A 6,252-nucleotide genomic window follows, 5' to 3' on the forward strand; every position below is an offset into this window, starting at 1 on the left:
GGAGGAGAGGTGTGCTTCTGACCGTCCTCTGATGAAGTGGTGAGCAGTGTGGAGGGCAGGAGACCACGGTTTACATGCTGTCACAACACCCGCGGTTACGGCTCACCCCTTTATTAACCTCAACCACAGAATCAACCGAGTGTTTTTCTGTAGCCTCGCTTTAACCATGATTTGTCACAGGTTTGTTTTTTTTCCCAGCTCAAGAGGTTCGACTCTGCTTGAAGTGAACAAGTTTCTACAATGTGTCATCCAACCACATCTGAAGGAAAAGGTGACTGTGGCTGTTCCAAATAACCCGCACTCAAAGGCAGGGTGAAAATGTCGCTGTCAGAAATTGCAGTGAGATGTGTTTTAACGGGGGGGGGGGGGGGGGGAGGCACACACCGTCTGACAATTCTCCCTTCAAGGCCTTCAAAGTGTTGCACTGATCTTTACGTGTAAAAAGAACAAGTAAGAATCTCAATCCTAAAGTGAAAAACAGTTATGGAACCGTTTGGCATCCACCAAGTTGCATTAACAGCTTGTCAGCTTTCATTATTGTGACAAATATTGTTTGACGATTTCCAGGAACTTAAAATGTGTAACTACTGTCAAGTTGGTCAGTGGATCAATAGTTCAATATCAAACCTTTTCAAAATGCAAGTGACTGAATGTCATAACAATGTTGAAACTGAGTGTAATCCAGGTAAGGTGAAGATGAAGGTGAATGTGCACTATGATGTAATGGCTGAGGTGCTGCATGTCAATCCCACGCTGCACAAGGTTTCACTGCATGAGAGCTTTGCAAATGGCAGAGCCGAAACTTAAATGTCAGACGGGTAAAGAGGAAAGTGCAACCTCACTCTGTCTTTCGACCTGTAAAAATCCATGAAATTGAGATAAATCCACTGAATTCTGAATTCATTTTTTTTTTCTCCCACCATGACGTTATGTTTACACTGAAGGATTAAAGCAGTAATAAGCAGGATCCCGCTCGTGCAGTTGGTGACTCGCTTACAGCATCTATTAGGAGAACAAAGACAAATTACATTTCCACAGAGAAATGCAAAGCTTGAGTATTAAAAGACGAGATACAAATATGTGTGGCTATTAAACCCGGAGAAAGAATAAATCTGTTCCACATCCTGAATGTCCTATCAAGTACGTCGGTTTGCACAGAGCTTCCAAAACTACTCTTAACAGAGCCCAGTGCGTCACGCCAAGGAACCACTCAATCATTTATGTGGACACACACAGAAATACGGCGGGCCATGTACAGGCCAGCTGAGCACACCCACCCAGGAAAAAAACAGAGGAGAAATCAGTGCCTCAAAATCTCTGACTGGGCCATTTCGCTCTGTTTACTCGTTCCACGGAAACATTAGGAAGTCGAGGATTGGAGATAAGACGAAGGGAGCGAGGCACTCGTGGGAGTATTGGCTGCTAAAAAGGCAGCGGGACAGCAGATTGTGGACACCTACTCTCTTTTTCTCTCACCCTCTCTCTGGCACTGATCCATACGCACCGAGGTGAAAAGTGACTTATGATTAATCATCTCTCGCAAGAATTCCCCCAATAACATTCGCCAATCAATACTCTATGCAAATTCAACATGGCTCTGTGTTCTCAGCACATCTATCATGTTGTTTTCATCCCTCCCTCCCTCCCTTCCTCCCTCCATCCATCCATCCATGGACAGGGCAGATCTTATCAGCGTTACACATGTATCCAGGTAATAAAATCTATGAAAAGGCTGGAAGGGAGCTCCACATACAACATAGTCATATATCACTGCCTCACGGAACAAACCACATAGTCGTTATCACATAATAATGGGACGTTTTTTTGTTTGGCTGAATATATTAGAACATGAATATGTCAGAACATGATAAACAATTGATAGCGAAATGAGATTGGATCAAATTTCAAGTTCTGTTTGGATTCATGATATAACGTGGAAACCTTTTGTATTGTAGCGTACAACAATGTCTGTAATGTAATAACATGCATGGTTATCACCACGTTAACGTGTGATCGGTTCTTAAACATTGAGATGTTGGTCAAAGGTTTAACACAGCCTCATATTTTGTGTTCCATGTTCAAAAATAGAGACACAATTCAAAAATCCTCCCCCAACTCGATGTGTATGGCCTCTGTTTCATTCAAATGACACTATTTTACGATTAGATCTACTTGATCTTTCACTTGCACTTTAAAGTCCAATGGGTGTTGCTATTTACATGTAACAGCCCTCCAGCTACTCTTGCTTGCTCTTGACTGTAATGCTTGATTTTCAGTGAGAGCTTTCATGGATTAACAGTTGGGGTTTTTTTGGTTTTTTTTTGGAAAACCCTCAGAAGTAAAGAACCTCTCATGTATCGAATCAAGTGGCTGATACGAACACTTAACACGAGTTTTAAAATGATGATTGTAATCCTTTCTTGTTATCTAAATGTACACCCTTCCACTCGTCGTATCCTGCATGCACTGTCACGTGCATGCAGGCGGCTGCACTGAAAGCCTGCAGCCTGCTGCCAGTTCTCATGCGTCTGTGCATGTTTGCGTGCGTTTATGTGTGCTGATTGTCCGGCGGTCAAATCCCAGCGGAGGCGTGCGAGACGTGCGGAAAGGTCTGGGATTTAGGGTAGGGGGTGTGGAGGGGTGGGAGGGAGGGTATAAGGGGGGGAAGGAGGCGGAGGTGAAAGGGGGGAGGAGGTGTGTGAAACAGCTGAGGACACTGTTTCCTTCGGCGGTGGAATGTCTTCATGCGTGTTCCTGTTTGGAGAGGCTGCTCATGGCTCCTAGAAGTTGGCAGGAAACCACATGCTGCTTAAACTGCAGCCGATAAGAAGGAAGAGGAGAGAGGAGAAAGGAGGAAAGGCGAGAGGAGAGGAAGGAGGAGGTGGAGGAGAAAGGACAGCGGGGAGGAGAGGGAAAAGGAGGAGAAGCAGTGGTGGGAAGCGAGGGAGGGAGGGAGGGGGGGGAGGGAGGGGCGCCTCAGCAAACCTTCGGGAAGGTAGATTATCCCACGAAATGCTGGCAGAGCTTCAGCCTTTGTGTGTATGTGTGGGTCCCTGTGTGAGTGTGTGTGAGTGTGTGCTGAGCAGAGAATGAGGGTGTGTGACAAAAAGCAGCTCCTTCAGCTCACTCAGCAGTGGAGAGTTTCAATGAATCCAGGGCAGGCTCCACAAAAGGCTGCAGAACAAAAGGCCTGCAAGCTGAGAATGTGCAGCGTGAAGGCACGGCCCAATCTCACGCTTTGTTAATTCTCAAAACATAACGCTGAATAAAGACTAAGACAGTCACACCTCACTTGTCAATTACCTGCCTGTTGATTAAAAATCTGACAGTTCAACATCTCGGAGTGGAGGATTCGTACGCGACCCGCTGCCTCGAGCAGGATGGACGCACCGTTGCATAACGGATTGTTCTTCTTCAGTGTTGTTTCTGCATCTCAATCCCAAATCAAGAAGCCAGAACATTTTGACTGGGGATGCACCGATGCCACTTTTTTTAAAGAACAAGTACAAGTACTAACTTGAAGATACCTGCTGATACTGAAATACAGATAGGAGCACTTATCATCGCGTCATAAAGTTTCATTCATACCCCATACATAAATGATACGTGAAGGCTATGCACTGCTTCGAATGACTTTCACACAGCCTTTGCGTCGATTCCCGGTCATATCGAGGATCTTTTACACGTACGAGTAATCCGGCATGTATGGCGTATACAACATAGAACCCGATATCCGACTATGGTATTGGTGCATCTCTGATTTTGACACAGGAAAAAAAAAAAGATGGCAGAGAAATAACCTCCACTGAAAGTAGAGTCTCACTCACTCTCATTGGGCCCCACAGAGCGTCACCGTGTGCCAGCCCGGCCTGCAGAGTGCCCTCTCTCTGATTGGCTGTTTAGTTCCCACAGTTTGAAGGACCGCTGTCACTTGGGAAATTAAATCCATTCTGTGCCAGATTTTTGGGTACAGTCTATTTTTGTTTGCCTAATCTAATGCAAGACTTTTTATGAAAGTACCAAAGTTGTGTAGAATGGCCCATTTCAGACTAATATCTATGGTATTATGAAGATGGGCCTCCGGTTACCGATACTGCATCACTTTGTGTCCGATGCTGCTGGGGATAATTATAATAATTTTATACGATCATAAAACGTTTGCTTTTTAATCCCCTTTGTCAATCTTGATTCATCATTTTTGTGAACTATTTAGTATCTCTTAACCCAGTGGTTTCCAATCCTGGGTTCAAGACCGTCATGAGTGGATGGCAGTGATAACAGGTTTAAAAAAAAAAAAAAAAAAAAGTGTTTGCCTACACCTATAAGGTTGTGTAAATAGTAGCACTCTCGTCTCCCCTCTTGTGTGTGGAGTTTGCGTGTTCTTCAGATGCACACTTGGGTTTTTCCTGGGTGCCTTCCACAATCGAAAAACCTCTGTCAGAGACTAATTGATACCCTGAAGGTGAACGTCTGCCCTGTGATCGACCGGCAACCGGTTCAGGGTCAAGCTGTGAAAAAGAGGGATAAATGGATGCATGGGAACCAACATCCAATTTCTCTTACAACAGAAGTTGAGGCAACCAAGCTACTACACCACATCAAACATATTTCTTACAGTGTTGTTTAATGTACTCCAGAGGAACTTTCTGGGCTTTGTAAAGAACGTGCGACCGCAGCATCACTGAGGATGGAAAAGCCTGAGGCCCCTTTTGCGTGATGTTTTCCAGTGAAAAAGGACGATTTTTGTTGGGTCTTGGGTGTCCGTGCACAAGGCGATGGTGCTCGGAGCCACTGAAAATGCAACTTTTTAAAAATGCACACACACAACTTCTGCACGTATAGTTTTTCTGCACATGTGAATAGTTGGACAATAACAACAATGGTTGAATTCCAGAGTGTCATGAGTGTCCATATTATCTTGAGACTTGGTGGTTTTATAGTTGAGAGTCACCAGAATAGCAATCCAACGTTGTCGTTTGTCCTTCTTTTTTCATACAGTCCATTATTAGAGTTTAAAGTTTGATGGGGACGATTGAAGCATCATTAAACTCTGTGTGTTCAACATTTTGTCTTGAAACTAATGAGCAACTGTCCTCAGAATCATTTGGTGGTACATTTCAGTGTCAAGGGAGGCAAGATGTGATAAAAAATCAACTTCCGGAAGCTTGTTCGGCACTTTGTCCAGCAGGCACCACCCATAGTGCAAACAACACATTAAAAATTCTATATCAAAGTTTTGAAAGATTGGAGGAAAAAGTCATTGTAGATTTCAGTTGACAAAAACTCAGACAACTTTATCTTGACCTGTTAACTTGGCTTTTTCACATCTTACCTGCTTTTGTCAATGATCTGGTTTTATTGCCTGTTTATTATCTTAAATCCTCATGAGTCACTTTACCTAGTTTTTCTGGTCCTGTGTCGTATGATTGATGGCACACCTGGTTTACCGAGGAATAAACTAGCTAAACCAAACCAAATCAAACCTCACCATTTCTGTTGAGCAATCATAAATCAGTTCTAAATCATCTCTTTATGTACATCTTCCATTAAAATAGATGAATCTGTCTTTTGTTTCCTCGTTATTGTCACACTTTGGCACTTTCTCTGACCAGTTAAAAGCCAGTGAAGCTCAGGCATCTGGTTGTGGGGTCTGATTTATGATTACAGGCTTGATTGTGGCGCGAGTGTCTTCTAACAAAATATGATTCAAAGAAGCAAACTTGACAAAACAACAGAAAGGCTGTGGCCCATGTGTGCACACAGTTTGCAGACTGGAGAAACTGTTGACACAGATGGTTAATGGTTGCAGTGAAGCCAGGTTGTAGAAATAACAGGTGAAGCATTACAGAATGATGGTAATATCACTTCATATCAACCATCACTGACAGATCCATTTTGCAAAACAGCAGCAAGACGACAACTGTGTTGTCTTTTGTTGCAGCCCCACAGCATGTGCACTGTTTACGTGCCTTTAGCCACAATAGAAAAGGAAATGGAGGAAATCCCAGCTAATGTTGGTAAAGAGGTTGAATCACAATGGACAAATCACCAGGCTGTCACACAGAATCTGAATTAGGGAGACACAAACTCTCACACTGACAGCTATGGGCTGGTATCGTTTCCAATTCCCCGGTTCTCCACCTCTGTCTTTTGGATTGTGGGAGGAAACCCGAGAAGCCAGTGAAAACATCTCCATGTACAAGTGGAAGAGGCACACTCAACACAGAAAGATCCAAACCTGGACTCTAACCA

This window comes from Blennius ocellaris (genome assembly GCF_963422515.1).
Source record: "Blennius ocellaris genome assembly, chromosome: 4".
Classification (NCBI taxonomy): Eukaryota; Metazoa; Chordata; class Actinopteri; order Blenniiformes; family Blenniidae; genus Blennius; species Blennius ocellaris.